The following is a 13,400-nucleotide window of genomic DNA, read 5'->3' as shown; positions in this document are numbered from 1 at the left end:
ACACAATTATCAATCGAATTAAACACTGAAATATCCAAAGAATTATCCACTCAATTATCCGTCGAATTAAACATTGAAATATCCAAAGAATAATCCACACAATTATACATCGAATTAAACACTAGAATCTACAAAGAATTCACCTCTCAATTTGGTATAGAATTAAACACTGAAATATCCAAAGAATTATCCTCACAATTATCGACCGAATCAAACACTGACATACTCAAATTATTTTGTCCTGCATTATCCACTGATCTATCCAAATATAACTTCTTTCTGGACTCCTATTCACTTACAGGATATTATTAAAATATAATTTTCAGCAGACACATGTTTCGGTTCCCCTGCGCTTCTTGCTGCAATGACCCCACTATGATGTAACCATTGAAGGATTGGTATTTCTACAAATCTCTGACATTCAGCACCCCTTGAATGACATGTTAGTTTCGTTATAGTTTTAAGTACCAGAGAGAGACTAGAACACACAACTTCCTGAAATAAATGCTGGAGCGCTGGCAACAAAGCCAAGTCAACAAAAAAACATATTGAAACGAAGTCTACTGGGAGAACCTGTAACTTCAGGGAGAGCCATTCCAATAAGCATTGAGCTTAATGTTAAATGATTGCGTTGTGCTCAATAATATGATGCACCACTTTCTAACTGGAGAGATATAGGAGCCCACCCAGAGCCGATTCTCATCTGCAATTAATGCGGTAACTTAGGTTTCCTAATGATACACAAGAACGTGACAATACATAACATCAAACAGCGCCACTTTCAAATGCATTTCGTTTATAGTTAGAAAAATGATTTACAACATAACGCAACAACAGGAATGTAGGACAAAATTAGACTGAGCTGAATCATGAGATCAATGGACGTGGTTAAGATGCAGACATGATTGAATCTTGCTTCCAACCATAAGTAAATAAGACATCGAAATTCCATTAACATTTTCAACTTTGTCGTTTGGCCAACATTGCTGATGTGCTCACTGTGCACAGTTCAAAATAAATATCGCTGTAATAGAAAGTAAGTGATTAGTAGGACGTTCGTTCCTTGCAATACTGTAACACCCAGGAAACTCATTCAATTACATTGTTAATTATTTCAATGTGAATTTTGGAGAATGCGTCAAACCCGACATTAATTATCACTATGCAATGATTGCCATTTTACACACTTCATGTCCGGCGACACCATTTCTCATTTGATGGAGTCCTTTGATCCGGAGCCCAGCTTGCAAGACAAACAGTTCAGAAAAAGCACGGTGACGTCACTAGAAACTAGAGCGTGAAAGAAGACACCACCTTAATTAAACAGGAACATTGAGGTTAAACTGACACTACAGCTTACATAACTGCAAGAGAGGAACTCAAAAAAGCAGCTGCTTTGTCAGACACGCAGCATGAGAAGCCATGTAGTTAACAGAGTTTACACGATTCGTATATTTTAATAATCTCTTACCAGGAACACCAACAGCTGCGAGAATAGGGCAGTAAATGGCTCTTATCTGTTGAAGTATCGGGACTTCCATTTAATGTGAGAAGCGACTATTCCTGTTGTGATGGATACATCAGCCCCGGTGAAAACTGTGAAGTGAGACATTGAAAGCAGCCCTCATTTATAAAGCAGGGAAATCTCCAGCATACAGTTCTGTCCCAGGGCCACTGATATTAGTTACAGTCATTTGAACAAACAGTTTGCGTCAGCCGCTTTACTCCCAGGTTAATACTGCTATGGGAATGAACGTTTCAATGTGACACATCACACTTTGGAACTGGATAACAAAGACTTTGAAAGTTAGAAAACAATGGTTAAATGTTACAGGATTTAGGGCACGGCAGGGCGGGGGAGAACTGTGTGGGCTTTGCGGGGATCGGTGTTGGGAAAAGTATTGTTGCTAATTTCCCTCTTTAACAAAGTCTAGGAAACTCAATGTCAACTGATCAAATTTTAGATATTGTCAAATCAGAAAGGGTGCTCTAGGCGGAGAACACAGCTCAGAAACAACACGACATTTTAGGCAAAATATTCAAGTGAGAACATTAATGGGCGGTGTAATTTAATGCAGGCCCGTGTAAAATACCACACAGTTAGAGGAATTAGAATTCTAAGCATTAAAATAAAAGTGTTCTTCGAGCTGAGGATAAGTTATAAAGAGCCCTGGGAAGTTAAGTGGATTGAACAGTGAACAATCCAACAAAGGCAATACAGCAATCAAAAATATCAATAAAATATTCATCTACAATCCCAAACAACAGAGTACAAGGCAGAGAAATCACCGTGCAACTGTGTGCGGCTCGGCTCCATCCAATGTTTAAGAAATCTGTTCACCATTATTCACCGAAATATAGGGGAGACATTAAGTGCGGGGCACAGAGCAGGGAACGGCCAGGAGTCTGCTCCCCAAAGCCAAAGCTCTGGTTTATGAGGAAAGAGTGGAGGAAATTGGACATTTTAATCTCGAAAACAATCGACTGGGCTGATTTATTCTTTATTTGTTCATGGGATAAGGGCGTCGCTGGAAAGGCCGTATTTATTTCCCATCCCCAGCCACCATTCAAGGCTGGATGTGGCAGGACTGCAGAGCTTTGATCTGATCCGTTCTTTGTGGGATCGGTTAGCTCTGTCTATATCACGATGCTTCCGCTGTTTCTCATGCATGGATTCCAGACTTGTAGCTTCACCAGATTGGCAGCTCTTTATATCTAGGCCTAGTGAAGTTCATGGCATGCTCTTCCACGCTTCTCATTGAACAAGAGGTAGTCCGCTGGCTTGATAGTACTAGTAAAGTGAGGGATATGCCGGCCATCCCATGAGGTTACAATTGTACAGATTACATTTCTGCTTCTGCTGATGGCCCACAGCCCCTAATGGATACCCAGTTATAATGGCTAGATTTGTTCTGAATCTACCCCATTTAGCACGATGGTAGTGCCACACAACACGGAAAAGGGTGCCCTCAATGTGAAAACTGGATGTGGTCTCCACAAGGACTGTGTGGCGGTCATATCTCCACAGTACTGTCATGGACAGATGCATCTGCGACACGTGGATTGGCGTGGATGAGGTCAAGTTGTTTTCTTTTCTCTTCATGTTGATTGTATCATCACATGCGGCAAGCCTTTCCTGACTTTTATATCCTTCAGGGCTCTGATAGCTTGGTCAGTACTGGTGCTGGCGAGTCACTCTTGGTGATGGACATTGAAGTCCCCCACCCAGAGTATATTTTGTACCGTTGCAACCTCAGTCCTTCTTCGAAGTTGTGTTAAACATGAAGGAATACAGATTCATCAGCTGAGGGAGGGTGATAGGTGACAAACAGCAGGAGGTTTCCTTGCCCATCTTTGACCTGTAGCCATGTGACTTCATGGGGTCCGGTGTCAATTTTGATGACTTAGAGTTCCATTCCCTCCCGACTGTGCAGCAACCACTGGTGTGTCGGTCCTGCCGGTAAGACAGTACATATCCAGGGATGGTGATGGAGGATTCTGGGATGTTTGCTGAATGCTATGATGCTGTGAGTATGACTAGGTCAGGCTATTGCTTGTCTAGTCTGTGGGACAAGTCTACCAATTTTGGGCAGATTCCCCAGGTTTTAGTGAGCAGCAATTTTCAGGGTCGACTGGGCTGGGTGTAACTTTGTCGTGTCCGAATCCAATGCCTTGTTCGATGCAGAGTTGTCCATTCAGTTTTATTCTTCTTAAAGTCTGTCGTAGCGGTTTGGAACAACTGTGTGGCTTGCTAAGCCAATTCTGAGGGGAGTTAAGATTCGACAACATTGCACGTGAGATATGGGCTCGTGAGGTTGGGGGTAATATAATAGCATGGATATAGCATTGGCTAACGGACAGAAACAGATAGGGATAAACGGGGCATTTTCAGGTTGGCAGGCTGTAACTAGTGGGGTGTTGCAAGGATCATTGCTGGAGCCTCAGACAATTACAATCTATATTAATGAATTAGAAGAAGGGACAGCCATTTAGGTCTGAATGAGGATGAATTTCTTCACTCAGAAGGTTGTGAATCTTTGTAATTCTCTACCCCAAAGGACTGTGAATGCTCAGTCATTGAATATATTCAAGGCTGAGATAGATTGATTTTTGGACTTTCGGGGAATAAAGGTCTATGGAGATCAGGCAGGAAAGTAGAGCTGAGTTCCATGATTAGCCATGATCTTATTGAATGGTGCAGCAGGCTCGAAGGGCTGTATGGCCTACATCCTGCTCCCAATTCGTATATTACCTCAAACAACACCCAGCACTTCAATCTGAGGACAGAGACCTGTATGGCTGCAGCTCGGTTTTCTTTAAGAAAACAGTCCTTTATAATAACGGCCCCTGCACTTTATGTACACGTACCTTTAAAAATCTGCTGGCACTGCACTGCAAGGACATAGACCTTTACAACAACCAGCACTGTAATGTAAGGACACAGACTTGCACAAAGCCCAGCACGGCACTGTAAGGACACTGTGGAGCGGCTGTCTTTCAGAGGAGACGTTAAACCAAGGACCCATCTGCTGCCAGGTGGATGTAAAATCTCATAGGACAATATTGCAAAGAAGAGCAGGGGACTTATTCCCTGGGCCCAGGCCAATATTTATCCCACATTTAAGACAACTAAAAACATAATATCTGGTCATTATCACATTGCTGTTTGTAGGAGCTTATTTGCAAAAATTGGCTGCTCCGTTTCTGACATTACAATCAGTGATTTCAAAAGGCTGGATTTCGTAGTGGCAGGAAAAATTAATTTTCTCTTTACTCAATTGGTCCCACAAATTGATCACAGATATTTCTTTAATTAGTTTCAATATTATCAGAGAGACAATAATTTTAATAAACTAATGAAGGAAATAACAACTGAAAATGTTGGAAACACTCAGGCCACATCCGTGGAGCAAGAAACAGAATTAACTTTTCATTTCTGTGAAACTTCGCCAGAACTGAATAAAGTTAGAGATATAGCAGTTTTTAAGCAAGTGCAGAGGCAGAGAAAACAGGAGGATAGGAAAGAACAAAAGGAAAGGCCTGTGATAGGGTGGAAGCCAGGAGTGGTTGAATGCTGCAAATTGGGATGGCAGAATCATCAGAAATAGGGGCAGGGGTTATTGTCTGGAATTGTTGAACTTAATGTTGAGTCCAGAAGGCTTTAAAGTGCCTTATCGAAAGGCCAGGTGCGGTTCCTCGAGCTTGCATTGAGTTTCTTTAAAACAGTGTAAGATGGTCAGAATGGGAGTGGAGTGGAGAATTAAAGTGTAAAGCGACCGGAGCGCCGGTTTACCCTTGTGGACTGCACGGAGATGTTCTGCAAAGTGGTCACCCAATCTGCATTTTGTCTATCAATGTAGAGGAGCCCGCATCGTGAGCAGCGAGTACAGTATACTAAATTGCAAGAATTACAAGTAAATTGACGTTTCAAATGGAAGAGGTGTTTGGGGCCCTAGACGGTGGGAATTAATGAGGTAAAGGAGCAGGTGTTGCATCTCCTGCTTGCACGAGACGGTCCCATGCAGAGGGGAGGGGATTTTGTGGGTGGTTGAGGAATGGACAAGGGTGTTTCCGAGGGAGCAGTCCCTATGGAATGCTGAAAGCAGAGGGGAGGGGAAGATAGCTTTGGTGGTGGGATCATGCTGGAGGTGGAGGAAATGGCAGGGGATGTTCAATTGACTGTGGAGTTGTGGGGTGAAAGGTGAGGTCATGAGGAACCCTATTATGGATTCGGGATGGAGGGGAAGTGGTGAGATCAGAAGTGCGGGAGATAGAAAGGACACAGTCCAGGGCCGTGTCTACCACACTTAAGGGGAATCCTTAACTGAGATAAAAGGAAGACATATCAGAAGCACTTGTATAGAAGGTGGCATCGTCAGAGCAGATGTGGCGGAGAAACTGGGAGAATGGAATATAGTCCTTACAGGAAGCGGTGTGGGAGGAAGTGTCGTCCAGGTAGCTGTGGGAGTCAGTGGGCTTATAGTGGTTGCTGGTCGATAAATTTTCCCCAGAAATGGAGACAGAGAAGTCGAGGAAAGGATGGGAAGAGTCGGAAATGGACCATGTGAAGGTGAGGGAAGGGTAGAAATTGAAAGCTAAGTGATTAAAATTTTCAAGTCCAGGGCGAGAACAGTAAACGGCACCAATGTAATCATCAATGTACCAGAATAATAGGTGAGGGAGGGGGCCTGAGTAGGATTGGAACAAAGAATGTTCCATAATCCCACGGAAAGGCAGGCATAGCTCAGACCCATCGGGTTCCCATATGAACAGCTTTAATTTGGAGGAAATGATTCGAGTCAAAGGAAAAGTTGTTCAATGTGAGAACAAGTTCACCCAGGTGGAGTAGGGTGGTAAAGAATGGGAACTGGTTGGACCTCTGTTCAATGAAGAAACATAGCGCCCTAAGGCAGTCCAGGTGTGGGATGGAGTTGTAGAGGGATTGTACGTAAAGTCTGATTCAAAGTGCTGCTTCAAATGTCGCTTGGCCAAATTGAGGCAATTCGACACCACGGACAGAATTCAAATCGGCTTTTCCCTTGTGTCCTGCTTTTTTTCCCATTTCGGCAGCAGTTTGTGATTCACAGAAAGTGGAAGAGAATAAATCTGCGGCTGCATTGCATTTCCTGCTGCGTGTCCACCCAGTTAAACATTGTTTTTTCTGTGGAGAAAAGAAATCAGCACAATGTACAAAGAAAGAATAGATAAATTCTTGCAGGGCTTGACAGGTCACATGTTGAGAGGCCGTTTCCTTTGGCTGTGGAGTCCAGAAATAGGGATCAAAGATTCAGAACAAGCGGCAAGCCATGTCGGATGGAGAGGAAGAGAAATTTCTTCAAAGTAATGGTTGTGAATCTTTGGAATTCTCTACCGCAGAGGCCTGTGGATGTTCAGTACATTCCTAACCAAGAAGGATTTGGACATTACCAAAAGGAAGGGATATGGGGCTAGGTCGGGAAGTTTCAGTTGAGGTACAGGATCAGCCATGATCTTATTGAATGGTGGAGTAGGCTCGAGGGCCGCATGACCAAATCCTGCTCCTTATTCTTATGTCCTCATGTACAGATCTTGGATAAAAGAGTACCAGTGGATGTAGTATATTTAGATTTCCAAAAGGCATTCGATAAAGTAGCACATGAATGGCTAGTACACGAGATTAGGGCTCACAGGGTTGGAGGTTATATAGTAGCATGGATAGAGGATTGGTTGACGGGCAGAAAACAGAGAGTAGTGCTAAACGGATCTTTTTCAGGTGGGCAGGCTGTAACAAGTGGGGTTCCGCAAGGATCAGTGTTGGTGCCTCAGTGATTTACAATCTATATTAATGACCTAGATGAAGGGAATGAGTGTCATGCATCCAAGTTTGCTGATGATACAATGCTAGGTGGGACAGTAAGCTGTGAGGAGAACACAAAGATTCTGCAAAGGAATATAGATAGACTAAGTGAGTGGGCAGTAAGGTGGCAGATGGTGTCTAATGTAGGGAAATGTCAGGTTATTCACTTTGGTAAGAGGAATAGAAAAACAGATTTGTTTTAAACGTTGAGAATCTTTCAAATGTTGCTATTCAGAGAGAATTGCATGTCATCGTGCAAGAAACACAGAAAGCTAGCACGCAGGTACAGCAAGCAGTAAAGAAGTCAAATGCTATGTTGGCCTTTATTGCAAGGGGGTTGGAATATAAAAGTAGGGAAGTCTTGCTACAATTGTACAGGGCCTTGTTGAGACCACAACCAGAGTACTGTGCACAGATTTGATTTCCTTATCTAAGGAAGGATATACTTGTCTTGGAGGTGGTGCAAAGAAGGATCACTAGATTGATTCCTGGGATGAGAGGGCTGTCCTATGATGAGAGATTTAGTAGCATGCGCCTATACTCTCTGGAGTTTAGAAGAATGAGAGGTTATCTCTTTGAAATATACAAGATTCTGAAGTGGATTGACAGGGTAGATGCTGCGAGCGTGTTTCCCCTGGCTGGAGTGTCTAGAACTAGCGGCCATCATCTCAGAATAAGGGGTCGGCAATTTAAGACTGAGATGAGTCAGAATTTCGTCACTCAGAGGGTTGTGAATCTTTGGAATTCTCTGCCCCAGAGGGCTGTGCATGCTGAATCATTGAGTATATTCAAGACTGAGATAGATAGATTTTTGGACTCTAGGGGAATCAAGGGGTATGCAGATCGGGCGGGAAAGTGGAGTTGAGGTCGATGATCAGCCATGATCTTATTGAATGGCGGAGCAGGCTCGAGGGGCCATATGCCCTAATCCTGCTCTTATTTCTTATGTTCTAAGAGTGTGCTGGCAGAAAGGGAATGGATGGCCGCCATACAGAAGCGAAGGACCAGGCAGGTACTGCAGGAGTCCCCTGAGTGCATCTGGCTCAATATTCAGTTCCGGATACTGTTTGGGCGCTGTTCCTCTGGGATTGCAGCAAGAGCCAAGTCCACGGCACCATGGGTGGCTCCGCTGCCCAGGTTGGGAGGAGGAAGAGCGTAAGAGCAATAGTTGTAGGGTATTTGATAATTAGGAGAATAGACAGGCCTTTCTGCAGCTGCATACGTGACTCCAGGATGATATGTTGCCTCCCTGCTGCCAGGGTCAAGGATGTCACTGAGCGGCTGCAGTGCATTCTGAGGGGGAAGGTGAAAATCCAGAGATCGTGGCCCCCATCGGTACCAACGACATAGGTAGAAAGAGAAATGAGGTCCTGCAGGCAGATTTCAGGGAGCTAGGAGAAAGATTAAAAAGCAGGACCTCAAAGGTAGCAATCTCCAGATTACCCCTGGTGCCACGTGCTAATGACTGCAGAAGCAGGAGGACAGAACATATGAATGCATGGCGGGAGTGATGGCGCATGCAGGTGGGATCTAGAATCCTGAGGCACTGGGACTATTTCTGGGGGAGGTGGGACCTGTAAAAGCCAGACTGGTTGGTTAAGAAGGCACATGGGATACGTGCATTTATTAGCTGAAGCATAGAATAAAAGAGCAGGGAGGTTATGCTTGAATAGAATAAAACACCAGTTAGGCCACAGCTAGAATACTGCATGCAGTTCTGGTCACCACATTAGAGGAAGGATGTGGTTGCACTAGAGAGGGTGCAGGCGAGATTTACGAGGATGTTGCTTGGGCTGGGGAATTTTAGCTATGAGGAAAAATTCGATAGGCTGGGTTTGTTTTCTTTGGAACAGAGGAGGCTGAGGGGAGACCTAATTGATGTGTAGTACTTTATGAGGGTCCAAGATAGAGTGGATAGGAAGGACCAAGTTCCCTTAGCAGTAGTGTCAATAACCAGGGGGCATTGATTAAAAGGACTTGTTTAGAAGTTTAGAGGGGATTCGAGGAGAGTTTGTTTTCACCCAGAGGATGGTGGGGGTCTGGAAATCAGTGCCTAAAGAGTAGCGGAGGCAGAGACCCTCATCACATTTAAAAAGTACTTGGATAGACACATGAAGTGCCGTAACCTACAAGGCTACAGACCAAGTGCTGGAAAGTGGGATTAGGCTGGAATAGCTCTTTGTTGTCCAGCATGGAAAAGATCGGCCGAAAGGCCTCCTTCTGTGCTGTAAATTTCTATGATTCTGTGATAATTCTATGTAGCTTTGAATGTGCCTCGGCGCAGGAACTGAAAGGCAGCAGGAAAATTAAGTAAAACTTTATCACTTTGGATGACATCATCGACAGGATTCAAGGTTACACGGGAAAACCCCAAAAGGTTTCGATTGACAATCGACTTAACCACTCGGTCACGACTACTCTGCCGTTCGCTCTGCCTCATGCAGCTTCTCATTTGCTGCAAAGCCGGTGCCTCCAGTCTGAACGCAGTTTCAGCCTTTTGTCCCATTATTTTATCTTGTAGATTTTCTCTAGTGACAGTGATTGTTTTAAGTCCGTTCCTTTTGCCACTTGATTTTCCACTAACATTGGGAGGCTTTTTCATCTCCCTTGAAGCCAGGTGCAAAATATTTGTTGAAAGTCTTTGCAATTTCCTTCTTTCCCATTATTAATTTCCCAGACTCATCTACAATGGAACAACGTTTCCTTTAGCTATTCTCTTCTTTTTTATACACTTGCAGAAGCTCTTACTGCCTGTTTTTTATATTTCTTGCTTTTTTACTCTCATAATTTTTTTCATCCTCTTTATTTGTTTTCAGTCATCCTTTGCAAGTTTATAAGTATTTCTCAATCTTCTGGCCTACCAATAATATCTGCAAAATTTCATGCCTTTTCGTTCAATTTGATATCATCTTTAACTTCCTTAGTTAGCCACGGATTGTTCATCCTTCTCGTCGAGTCCTTCTTTCTCACTTGAATATATCTTTGATGAGAGTTATGAATTACCTACTTAAAGTTCTGCCACTGCTTATTTACCGTTATACATTTCAATCTATTTTCCCAGTCCACTTTAGCCAACTCTGTCTTCATACCTTGTAATTGCCTTTATTTAAGATTAAGACACTAGTTACATATCCAAGTTTCTCACCCTCAAAATGAATGTGAAATTCTATCATGTTATGATCACTCTTCCCTACAGGATCCTTTACTATGAGATAATTAATTAATTATGCCTTATTACAAAGTACCAGATCTAAAATAGCCTGTTCACTGCTTGGTTCCACAACGTATTGTTCTTTAGAAACTGTCCTGAATAAACTATATAAACTCGTCCTCAAGGCTACCTTTGGCAATTTGATTTGTCTAATCTATATGAAGATATCGCCCACGAATATTGCAGTTCCTTTCTTGCAAGCCCCCATTGATTCCTGACTGATAATCTGTCCTAGAGTGTAACAAATGTTATGGTGCATATAGATTATTCCCACCAGTGACATATTTCCCTTATTATTTTTTATCTCCAGCCAAACTGATTCTACATCTTGATTTCCCGTGCCAAGATAATTTCTCACTACTGTACTGATCACATCCTTTATTAACAGAACAACCCCCATTCTTTTCCTTTCTGGCTATCCTTATGAAATGACAAATATCACGGAATATTCAATTCCCAGCCTTGTTCACCTTACAACCACGTCTCTGTAATGGCTAGTAGATCATAGAAACATATAAGATAGGAGCAGGAGTAGGATAAGGGGTAAGCCATTTAGGACAGAGCTGAGGAGGAATTTCTTCACCCAGAGAGTGGTGAAGCTGTGGAATTCTCTACCACAGAAGGCAATTGAGGCCAATTCATTAAATATATTCAAGAAGGAGTTAGATATATTTGTTAAGGCGAAAGGTATCAAGTGATATGAGGAGAATGCAGGGACAGGATACTGAGTTTGGATGATCCGCCATGACCTCATTGAATGGCAGAGCAGCCTCGAGGGGCTGTATGGCCTATTTTTGCTCTTAATTGTATGTTCGTATGTTTGTGATTGCCTACAAATACTGATTCATTTCAGTTCCTCCCTCTCATTAGACCCTATATTCCCCGACATCTCTGGGAGGTTATTTGTGTCCTCCTTTGTGAAGACAGAACCAAAGTATGTATTTTATTGGTCTGCCATCTCTTTGTTCCCATTATAAATTCACCTCATTCCGACTGCAAGGGACCTGCGCTTGAGTTCAACAATCGTTTTCTCTTCACATATCTATAGAAGCTTTTACAGTCAGTTTTTATGTTCGCTACAAGCTTACTCTCATACTTTATTTTACCCCTCTTAATAAATCCCTTTGTCCTCCTTTGTTGAATCCTAAACTGCTCGCAATCCTCAGGTGTACTGCTTTTTCTGTCCACATTATGTGTCCTCTCCTTGCATCTTATGATATCCCTAATTTCCCTTGTTAGCCACGGTTGAGTCAACATTTTTGTTCTATTTTTTATGCCAAGCAGAGATGAACAAATTCTATAGTTCATCCATGCGATCTTTAAATGTTTGCCATTGCCTATCCACCGTCAACCCTTTGAGTAACATTCCACAATCAATCCTATCCAGCTCGCACCTCATACCATCGTAGTTTCCTTTATTTAAGTTCAGGACCCTAGCCTGTGAGTCTAATACTTCACTCTCCATGTTAATGAAGAATTCTATCACATTATGTTCGCTCCGCCACAAGCGGTCTCGAACAACAAGATTGCTAATTAATCCTTTCTCATTACATAATACCCAGTCGAAGATGACCTGATCTCCAGTTGGTTCCTCGACATATTGGTCCAGGAAACCATCCTGTATACACTCCAGGAATTCCTCCTACACATTATTGTTACTATTTTGGTTAGCGCAATCTATATGTAGATTAAAGTCTCCCATGATATCTGCTGTGCACTTATTGCACGCATCTTTATTTTCCCATTTAATGCCATCTGCAACCTCCACATGATTGTTTTGGGGTCTGTATGCAGCTCCCACTAACGTTTTCTGTCCCATGATTTTTCTCAGCTCTACCCATAGAGATTCTACATCATCAGAGCTAATATCCTTCCTTACAATTATGTTAATCTCCTCTTTACCCAGCAAAGCTACCCCACCTGCTTTTCCTTTTTGCCTGTCTTTCCTGAATATTGAATACCCCTGGATGTTGAGTTCCCAGCCCTGGTCACTCTGGAGCCATGTTTCCGTAATCCCAATCATATCATATCCGTTTACATCTATTTGCACATCTAATTCATCCACCTTATTACGAATGCTCCTCGCATTAAGACACAAAGCCTACAGGCTTGTTAGTTAACACTCTCAGACATAAATATTTATTTATATTTCTGCCGTTAATTCATCTATCTCGTTCTGAATGTTGCGTGCATTCAGATAATGAGCCTTTAGTGTTGTCCTTTTGCTGTTTTCCCTACTCTGACCCTGTTTGCTGGTGCGCTCTTATGCTTGTACGCTTTGTCCCTTCCTCGCACACTCTGATTCTCATTACCCCTAAGCTACCTTGCATTTTGGCCTTCTCCTTTCTATTTAACTTTCTAAGTTTCCCCTCACCTGAACCCCCCCCCCCCCACCCTGACCCGCTATTTAGTTTAAAGCCCTATCTGCATCCCAGGTTATTCAATTCGACAGGACACTGGTCACAGCATGGTTCAAGTGAAGCCCATTACAATGGAAGAAGCCCCTCTTTCCCCAGTACTGGTGCTTGTTCCCCATGAATCGAAACTCATTTCTCCCACACCAATCCTTGAGCCAGGCGTTCAAATCTCTGATCTGATTGACCCTATGCCAATTTGATCGTGGGTCAGGTAGTAATCCAGAGATAATTACCAATGTGGCTTTGCTTTTTAATTAGGATCCAGCTCCTGAAAATCACTTAGCAGAACCTCTATCTTAGACCTACCTATGTCATTGGTACCTACGTGGGCAATGGCAACAGGATAATTCCCCTCGCACTTCAAGTTCCTCTCCTGCCCCAACGATATGTCCTTAAAATTGGCAACGTGCAGGCAACACCGCTTTCTATAGTCACG

This window comes from Somniosus microcephalus, unplaced genomic scaffold (genome assembly GCF_052327205.1).
Source record: "Somniosus microcephalus isolate GS21.2 unplaced genomic scaffold, FLI_Smic_1.0 unresolved_chr9, whole genome shotgun sequence".
Classification (NCBI taxonomy): domain Eukaryota; kingdom Metazoa; phylum Chordata; class Chondrichthyes; order Squaliformes; family Somniosidae; genus Somniosus; species Somniosus microcephalus.
This window is presented reverse-complemented; position numbering follows the sequence as displayed.